Source organism: Primulina eburnea, chromosome 11 (genome assembly GCF_022965805.1).
Source record: "Primulina eburnea isolate SZY01 chromosome 11, ASM2296580v1, whole genome shotgun sequence".
In the NCBI taxonomy this organism is placed as follows: Eukaryota; Viridiplantae; Streptophyta; class Magnoliopsida; order Lamiales; family Gesneriaceae; genus Primulina; species Primulina eburnea.
This window is the reverse complement of record NC_133111.1, coordinates 28,912,193-28,922,807: the sequence shown is the minus strand read 5'-3', so window position 1 is coordinate 28,922,807 and position 10,615 is coordinate 28,912,193.

Here is a 10,615-nt window from a genome sequence, read left to right as displayed (position 1 = left end):
GTAGAGGACATAAGCTCATTTTTGAAAAGATGCACCAAAAATGACGTCATCCACATAAACTTGACAAATAAGAATTCCACCTTTAGACTTTTGAATAAAAATAGTTTTGTCTACTTCACCTCTTTTGAATCCAATTTCGAGTAAATATTTGGTAAGTCTACCGTATCATGCACGGGTTGCTTGCTTCAATCCATAGAGAGAGCATTTTTCAACTTGTAAACGTGATCCAAGTGGTGTGGATCTTCGAATCCTTTAGGTTGTCCAACATATACTTCTTCACGCAAAATTCCATTTAAAAATGCACTTTTGACATCCAATTGATAGAGTTTGATCTTCATATAGCATGCAATGGCTAACAATAGTCGGACTGACTCAATACGTGCTACAAGAGCAAATGTCTCATCAAAGTCAAACCCCTCTACCTGTGTGAACCCTTGAGCAACCAATCTTGATTTGTTTTGCATGATGTTTCCTAACTCATCAGTTTTATTTTTAAAATTCATTTTGTACCAATTTGTTACTATTGTCAGGAGGTGGAACTAAATACCACACATAATTTCGAACAAAAATTTCCAGCTCATCATGCATCGCATTTGTCAAAAACTCATCTTTTAATGCTTAATCGACATTTTTGGGCTCAAATTGAGATAGGAAACAAGAATTTCTAACCTGGGAGTATATGGAACTTATGCATAGTAACTTGACCATCTTGTGGTAATCAATTTTTTATTTCCTTCGAGTTTGAATCTTTTCAAGCACATTTCCAATGATTTGAGATGATGGATGATTTTTTAGAATTTTCTTTGGAATATTTATTCCATCTTCAATTGCATCATCATCACTTTGCTGCTCATCCTCCGGTTGAATCACTTTATGATCATATGTTGTACCTGGTGTTGCAACATCTGAGGCAACACCTAGATTTCCAGTGAGATGGAAATTTCCAGCAAGTCATCCTCGTCATCCTTGACACTTTTCTTTTTTAGATCTGCATGATCATCAAAAACAACATTAATAGACTCCATAATAGTCCTAGTTCTAATATTAAACATCCAATAAGCACGACTATTAATGGCATATCCAAGGAATAAACACTTAACACTTTTCGAGTCAAAATTTGCAAGGTGATCTCTATCATTCAAAACATAGCACACACAAACAAAAACATGAAATTATTTAAGCTTTGGGTGCTTTCCCATGATTATCTCATATGATGTCTTTGTTGACCCGCTTCTTAGATACACACGATTTGTTATGTGACATGCATTATTTAGGGCCTCAGCCCAAAAACGCTTTGAGATGTTCTTCGAGCTCAACATCACCCTAGCTATTTCTTGAAGTGTTCTATTCTTGCGTTTGACTAAGCCATTTTGTTGTGGAGTTTTCAGAGCAGAGAATTCAAGTGATATTCCTTTCCTATCACAAAAAGATGAGAATAGTGAGTATTCAAATTCCTTACCATGATCAGTCATGATTCTCCCTACCTTTAAATTATGGAGATTAGTAATTCTTGTGACTAATGTTTAAATGCATCAAAAGTGTCTGACTTTTCTCTAATAAAACTTAACTATGAAAATCGTGAAAAGTCATCTTCACATACGAACAAATATTTCTTACCTCCAAAACTTTCAACTTCCATATGACCCCCATAAGGTTCATGTGTAGCAACTCAAGACAGAATGTTGCCCCGAAGTGTGTCAACACGGGATGTGACACGCGAATTCGCTTACCCTTTTGGCAATCTCCACATACATATGGTAGATGACAAGTTAGGCATAACTCTCACGGAATCATACTTACTCGGATTCTTCAAGTTTTTGAAATTTTCATGGCCCAACCTTTGATGCCAGAGATCCAGTTCACTTACCTTTGCATGTTTCCAGGTATGTTCTTCTCCTAATTGATAGCAATTATTCGGAGATCTCATATCTGTCATCACACAAAAATTAGCATCATCAAAAACTTCATATGTATGTTTATCAAACTTAACATGCAAATTGTTATCACACAATTGGCTAATGCTTATAAAATTTGAATTTAATCTCTCGACATGTAGCACATTGTGGAGCTTCAGCAGTCCTTCAACATTCAGTGTTCATTTTCCAACAATTCTTCATTTTACTCCCCCTCCATATGTTATTCTACCACTCTTTTGTTCAATGTAGTCCGTGAGATGTTCACGTGAACCTTTCATGTGGCGTGAGCTTCCACTATCAAAGTACCAATGACCTGTTGTGTGAGTTTTTAATGATGTGTATACAATTTTTCAATTAATTTTTACCTTTGGTACCCAAATTTTCCTTACTGTAAATCGATGGTTGGAGGTGTTGCGGTAGATGTTGGGCAAACCTATGGACAACATCCGATTTGCTTTGTTGTTCATGCAGTCATCTCTAAGTTTAAAGCAATAGGATCTGATATATTCATGCTTAAAGCATTAGTGACAAACATACTTGTGTTTCCTTGACTTCAGCTTATGAGCATCAGCTTGTCCTTTCGGTAAAGATTTCTTCACCGTAGTTGTAACTTGCGGCAGTTTAGTTGTGTCAACTTTTTATTTTACAAAAATAGTATATTTAGATGATTCTACAATTTCAAAAGTATTGTTTTTGAAGCCTAATCCAGCTTTATCATCTTTTCCCAGGATCAATATAGAATCCGGCTTAGATGTACTCAAGTTGAACTCGGTAAGAGTTTCAGTGGCCTTCATAAGATCTTCTTTGGTTTTGCATAATTCCAAATCCTTCTTGCTCAAGATCACCTCGAGTTTGGAAACTACAAACTTTAGCTCTGTGTTTTCCTTTGTGAGAGTTGTTTTCAACTTATTTCTTTTAATCAAATCAGCATTCAACTCTTTATAATGTTTTTGCACACTCTGTAGAGTGATTTATTCATCATCAGCTTCGACTTCTTCATCTGCTTTCAAATTTTCAGAAGTTACTGAATTGAGGCAGAATGATTTTGGACAGGTGTTACGGTCAGGTGTGACAACACCCAAGGCAATACATAATGGATTCACTTCTAACAAAAGTTTTTCTTCTAGAAGTGAAGTCAAGGAAGTGTGATTATCTTCTTCATTGGATTATTCCTCTTCATCATATTCCTCATCACTCAGAAAAACATTAAGTCTTTTGTCCTTGAGGGATCTATTTGCACATTCGTTGGCATAGTGTCCGAAGCCATTACATTTTCTTCATTACATAGAATCATACCTTTTTGTATTAAACTGGCTCTTTCCTTCATTCTTTTTCCGAAACTGTCCTTGAGAAGGGAACTTCTGTGGTTTTTCAGGAGCAGTAATACTAGGGAATTTTGATGGTTGTCCAGTCTTCTTTTTGTCTATAATCCTATTCAAATAATCTCTAAACTTATTTGTGATGCATGAGATAGAGTCCTCACAAATATCCGACTCATTCACTTTTCGTGAGAGTTGAAGAAGATCATTACAGGAGTCATTTGATACTTGGAAGGCGATCGTCTTACCCTTGTATTTCTTTTGCATGTCCTTATCATCTTGAAGGTGCGAAGTGAGCTTATCAGTTCTTCCAGTGCAAGTTTAGTTGTATATTTTGTCTCATAAATTGCACAAATTTTGATATTGAACCATTTGGTCAGTGATCTGAGAACTTTGCTGACTAACCTTTCATTCGAGATTGGATCACCTAGGCTGAAAGCTTCATTGGAAATCTCTCTGAGGCGTCGATCATAATCGATGATAGATTTAATTTCTTCCATTTTTAGATTCTCAAATTTGGATGTAAGAATTTTTAGCTTCGTTCTTCTCACACTTTCAGAGCCTTCACAATGTTTCTAAATAATTTCCCACGCATCCTTAGCCGACATGCAGTTTGTGATCAAGCCGAACATGTTTAGATCGATTGAGGTGAAGATGGCGTTCAGGGCCTTTGAGTTGTGGTTCGAGATTTGCACTTCCTCAACAGTCCACTCATTTTTAAGTTTTATTAAGGTATCACCATGTTCATCTATTCTCTTCGGTAGACTCCAACCGCTGACAACAGTTTCCGTGCTCGTTCATCTATCGCAATCTTGATTTTGATGTAAACAAAACTTGTTATTTTGTTAATAATAAATTTACCTAAGTGCCCAGAGCTGAGATCGGTTACAAGCTGTCAAAATCGCAAACTGAAAATGTCAAACTGAACCAGTCGAACTGAAATGTCAACGAACAATTCAACTGATTGTCCAGCTGATAGGTGTTTCAGTAGGAGAACTTCAGAATCCCGGCCAGCTGATGAAGAGCTAAGCTGACCAGTTCAACTGAAAAGAGTTAAATCAGTTCAACTGATATGTCAACAGATTTCACCAACCCAATTGAAGATCAGTTCAGATGACCAGTTCAGAGCATCAGTTAAAACAAATCAGTTATAGATCAAGACAAACTTATCTAAGTGGATTCCAACTCAGCACAAGGGTACAAAATCAATTGTCCAGTAAAAGGACAATAATAGACGTTGTATCAATGTTTAAAGCCAAAACGTTCCAGAATGGCTGTTGGAAGGTACAAACATATTTCGAGGAACAGATTCAAAATGCAACAGATACATTTATTGAGTCTCACTGTACGATCAAACTTCCTGCCTATAAATATAAGATGAAGATCACTGAAGACAATATAACAACAAGAGTGTGTGAAAAAGAAGGGCATGCTAAAAGCCTTATCATCTTATAAGAAGTAATCAGCCCAGTTGTGAGGGAACACTTCAACGTGTTATCAGCTTATTATAGAAGCTCATTTCCCTCAATGTGTGAGAACACCTTCCCAGTGTATTCATTGTTTAGTTCTCACACACACTCACATACTATCACTTACATATATATCAGAGAGTAGAGCTTAAAAAATCAGTTGAGTGAGTCTTGCACAAAGACGTAAAACTTGTGTATGTAGTCATTGACACAAATACATTAAACATATGTTCGCTGCAAGGTGTTGCCTTCAGTCTCAACTAGGAGTTCAGTTAGGCAGTAGAGTAAGTCCTAAGCTGAGTGGGTTTGTACAAGGTGTTGTATAAATCAAAGTCTTCTAGTGGATCCTACCCGAGGTGGTAGAAGAGGCGATATAGAAGCAGTTGAAGTCTCCGAACATCCATAAACATATTTTGTGTTATTTCTGTTTAACTTCTTGTTTTTGTTCTTAACTGATTTGATCAGTTTAGCTGATATCAGTTCAGTTCTATCTATAATTGAACTGATTTCAGTTGCACATGATATAAAAATGATCAGTTTTCTTAATGAATGATTACTTCGAGTATTTTTCGCTTGGTTTGTAAACCAAACTCGATTTAATTCATCCGTGTTTACATTCTTAGAACACGAGTTATTGCAGCTCAATGAAAATATTGTGTTTGAAGCACCCTCGCAGGTGCCCGAACCGATCTATCAATTAAAATAATCAGGATCAGCACTTAGTATATCAAGAGACATCTCTGATACCTCTTGTAGGTATGAAGTGTATTTTTTTTAACATAAGTTTTAAAAGATACAAGAGAGTTGCATATATCAGAATTTAAATATTGTCACGAATGTTATAACACCTAGTGACAACACGCAGGAGAATTAATTAACACACAATTAAATGATTTTAATTAAAATAACTCAGGATTAATTATACACACGTATTTAATCCTTAAATACTTGTGCGATGCCTCGGGGTAAAATAATCACTATAAAACCAATTTCAGTTTACAAAACTCAACACTAGTGATTTTAAATAAAATTATTTTTCTCAACACGTTGAGAAAATAAATTGCTTTCTAAAACAAACAAACAGAATAAAAAGTATTCAAGAAAGCAAAAACAAGGTGCCAAGAACTAGAGTAGAAAAACGTGATCTTCAGCCAACACTTTCACGTGTGTTGTCTGCAGATGTCTCCAACAATCATGGTAACACCTGAAACACAGCACTCTTTGAAACAGCAGCATCCTTGTGAATTATTTTCTCTGAAAATTTAGGCGTGCAAGAGTGCGAAAGTAAGCAATCACCAAACTTCCAAGCAAATGTTCAAGAGGCAAACGTCGAAATGTCGAAAAAGCTATTTCCTTAGCTTGCTTCCTTTATTTATAATTTTCTCCTCTTCTAGGGTTTATCTTCAAAAAGAAAATCCACAAGATATGGAAATTAAAATTTTTAGAACTAAACTCTTTTTAAATCAATAATATCATATCATAAAATTTTTATCATAAATATCATATTTGAAAAGACAAAATCCTTAATTCAATATTTCACACATTCTTATCAATAAAGAAATTAAATTTAAGGAAAAAAATTTTTCAATGACTACATTATATTTTGTAAACCAAGACCAATTTTTCTATCAGTTTGGAACGGGAAGCAGAAGACGACGTGATATGAATCTGGCTGGGCACCTTGTGCAAATGATTGGAAGGAGATTTAGAGAGCATTGTTGTTTCGGACCTTCAAGTTCAATAATTATGAATCAAGCATGTCCAAGCAAGTGGTGGAGTTCAAAAAAGAATATATTGAAGGAGTCCCGAACAACCAAGCATATGAGTGCAAAATGGCCCGAGAGAACCAGTGCAGCAGCACGCGCTAGCGCAGATGTGCAGAAGCAGCAGCATGCGCTAGCGCAGATGAGCAGAACTGTGCACGCGGCCGCAACAGAAGCAGCGCAGCAGCGCGCGCTAGCGCAGGCCAGCAGAGCTGCGCTCGCGGCCGCGCCAGAAGTGGCGCCACCGCGCGCCGGGTGCTGCAGAAGTGCAGTAACTCGCGCGCCATCGCGTGAGAAGTCGCGCCCTCGCGTGCCCTGCCATGTCAAACTTGCTAGACAACTTTATTTAATGTTTCTACACTACTTTTCTTGTATTTTATTGTTTATATAATGCATTGTAAGGGGGATGAACGAATAATCATTGATGAATATGAAAATTGCTTGAGTTTATTCTCAACATTCAAAGCTGATCGAGCAAAACTTGCACAGTTAATGGTCCCAAAATTTGTTTTATAAATGAAAGCTCGATTTAAATATCGCAAGCGCACGATAGTCAAGTTATATTAAACGTAAGTGAATACGAGTATCGATCCACGAGGACTGCGTCACACTCTTTTTATTTTCAGATAAAATTTCTTTAGCAACGATAAATTGCGTTGATGATTAAACTAATGTAAATTAAACAATTCAAATAATTAAAATGCAAAGAAAATGTGTTCAAAAGAGCAATGATTAATTTGGATTAAAAATCAAATGAGAAACGAATCTGTTGGGAATTTTCAGTTCACCTACCACTCGTGTTTAAACAATTACACTCGACTCTTACTCGTGCATTCGACGGAATTCCCTAGACTAATTAATATACTCTGTCGAGCTATATTAATACTAATCATAAACATGCAGTAATCAAGTATCCTCAATTATTTAACAGTTCAAGATTGCATTACTTCCTATGGAATCCACTAGCTTTCATCCGGGTGAATTATCACTATCGACACGTACCAAATTCCGTATATCTACTAAAATTGTAAATCCGTGGTTTATACTATGTGATCTTATTGTTAATTATTCTATCGACATCATTAACAACATGAAATAATCAAAGGAAGTTAGCTAGGCTTCGATTGAAATAAGAATGAACAATAGCATAAACAAATCACTCATAACAACGTCGAGAAATAATGTTAAACAACGAGTACGGGGTAGGATCCCCTCAAATCCCAACAAATCTAGAGTTTAGCTACTAAAATTCATAATAAAAACCAACAACAATCTAAGAAATGAAAACTGAATAATGAAAATACTAAAGATGACGACGGATGACGGCCACGACGCGTGGAAATCTCGAGGTCTTCGAAATCTCCTTTGCTCCTAGCCTCTTCTCCAAGAAAATATGCAGAAAATAATGATGTCCGACTCCAAAACGGCGCCCCTCTCGTGTATTAGGTCTATGGTGTAAGATAGAGTCCACAAAACTTGGAAACAAATCTTCTTGGATCTCGTCGCTCGCTAGGGCGGTCACTTTTGACCGCTGGGGCGAGTGGTTCTCGAATAAAAATCCTCGGCCATGTCTCTGGTCTCGCTGGGGCGGTCACTTTTGACCGCCCTAGCGAGAGGTTCGCGCAAAAACTCCTCGGCTAGACCAACATTCTCGCTGGGGCGGTCACTTTTGACCGCCCTAGCGAGACACTCGCGCAATAACTACTTGACCAAATTAAAATGCTCGCTGGGGCGGTCACTTTTGACCGCCCTAGCGAGACCTCTTCGCTGCTTTGACATATAAAATCCCACTTTTTGGTCCAATTCCTACAAAACAACCACAAAATACACGAGATCAGTCATATGCTAAATAATTGCTAAATTAAACTAAAACAAACTAATATGATGCATGAATGCGACTCAAAACCAACACTAAAAACACGTAAAAACGAGTCCAATCAACCCCCTCATACTAACCTTTTGCTCGCCCTCGAGTAAAATTGGTTAAAGCACGAGATACTAAACAAACTCAACAACCACAAAATTACTCAAACAAGAAATAACTGACACCAGTAAATGTCAATGGTGAGTTAACAACGTTTATGTTCATGCCTCAGTTTACTTTCCCATTACCAATCATAATCCAGTCAAATCGCAACCGAATACTCATTCTCATCTACACATAAATCTCGACACTAATTTGAACGTGTGTGTGTGTCATGATGGGTCTAGTCATTCGTACTTCAAATAGATCAATTATCATATCATGCGAGTCACTCAATTAACACTTCAATACAAGTCTCACTAGCATGCATCCCCGTGTCCATTTATCACTAGCCATAAATTGAACTTTATTTGACTCTTAAGTGCAGAGAAGGGTATCGAAAAGAAGGAAAATAGGCTCAAGTGGCTAACAGTCGGGAGTACACCGATCATTTTCATTGTGCAATCGTCAAGACTTTTCGTCTGACTTTCCACGTCTCCTTACATCTCCAACATTTAGCCTAGGAATAGAATTTCATTCCTTTTAATTCGGCTCCCCCTCACCTTACATCTCCTTCTTCTTTCTCTTTTTCTCTTTTTTTTTTTTTTATTTGCACAATTTTCACACATGTACTCCCTAGGCTAAGAATATAATACTTTGGATCACGACTGGTTAGGAGTATGACATTTTAATTCAGTGCAATGGAAAAGAGGTAAGTGTAAAGTTCAAGGCAAATCAAATTTTCTCATTCAAGGTCCCAATTAGCGACTTATTTTCACGGGTTTACATGCTAAATCAACTCATAAATGGTGCCTTTCAAGTTAACCACACAGAACTTTCAAATTTCACCATTATTCCTACAAAATTCTAGTCCCCACACATGTGTGCTCAAAAAGTTCAAATTTTGTACCAAAATTCATGCTTTAACAATCAAGAGTACCATTCACGAAGTGACCCAATCAATACTTTTGTAAACTATCAATTCAAATCATCATTGGCTCATAAACTATGTTTGCTCACCATAAACGACACCCAACAAAAGAAATCAACATAAACGACACCAAACGAAAGAAATGCAACGAAACTAAACCAATTAACTAAACAATCAAAACAATCTACCCACCCCCTCATACTAGAGTTGTGCAATGTCCTCAGTGCACAAAACGAACCAAACACTAAAAACTAAAAAAAACTCATGAATGCAAATGCAATGACAGAATAAATAAAAAGAAAGGGGAAACAGTAAACTCCCCTGGTCAGAAATCCTCCTCCTCGTCATGCTCAGGCGGTGCAACTCCCTCGTCGGCTGCTGGGGGTATAGGATAATGATACTGAAACTGGAAGGGTGGCGGGTATGCGGGTGCAGGTGGCCGTCCGGACGTGTCGATGCCCAAATGAGTGGAGATCCCCTGCACCAAGTACTCGATGTTCTGAATATGAGCTTGATTAACGGCCTGATACTCAGTCTGATAAGTGGCCCAAGCGCCCAATTCGTTGATGCGATCTCGCATGGCACGGCGGCGTGGCTGCGGAGGTGGTGGTGCATGTCCTAAGGCCGGAGGTGGTTGAGCTGCTCTCCCATAATCGAAAAATACCTCCTCGGGCAGCTCAGCCTGTCTTTTCTCCCTCTTGGATCGATAAAGAGCCTCATCAATGGCTCTCATCGGCGGTAGCCACTCATCATCATCAGCAAATATCACCCCCGCTCGGGCACATAGCTCAGTCACGATCGTCGGAAAGTAAAACGCCAAATTGCTGTTGTTTATACACATGTTGAGCTGTCCAAAGATGAGTCTGCCCACATCAATCACCATCCCGTATAGATGGCATACAGAACAACCGCCCGCTCACGTTGCACATCACTCGTATGACCGACCGGCATCAATCTCTTAGATAAAAACGCATACCACAATGCCGCGTCCACTTTCAAAAATTTTTCAAGAAAAACCGTATACGTCCCCGGTTGTTTCCACATGGTGCCCGGATAACAGAGTGTGCGAATAATCAAATCATAATCCGGGTTAAGCACCCACGCCTGAAACACCGAATCATCAACCGACTGTAAACCCAACATGTCATTGATCGTATGGGAATCATACGGGACTAGACGTCCCCTCACAAATGCCTTGTGCTCATTCCCCTCCGGAGCGTTGGCATAGAATTCACGCACAACCGGAACCACTGC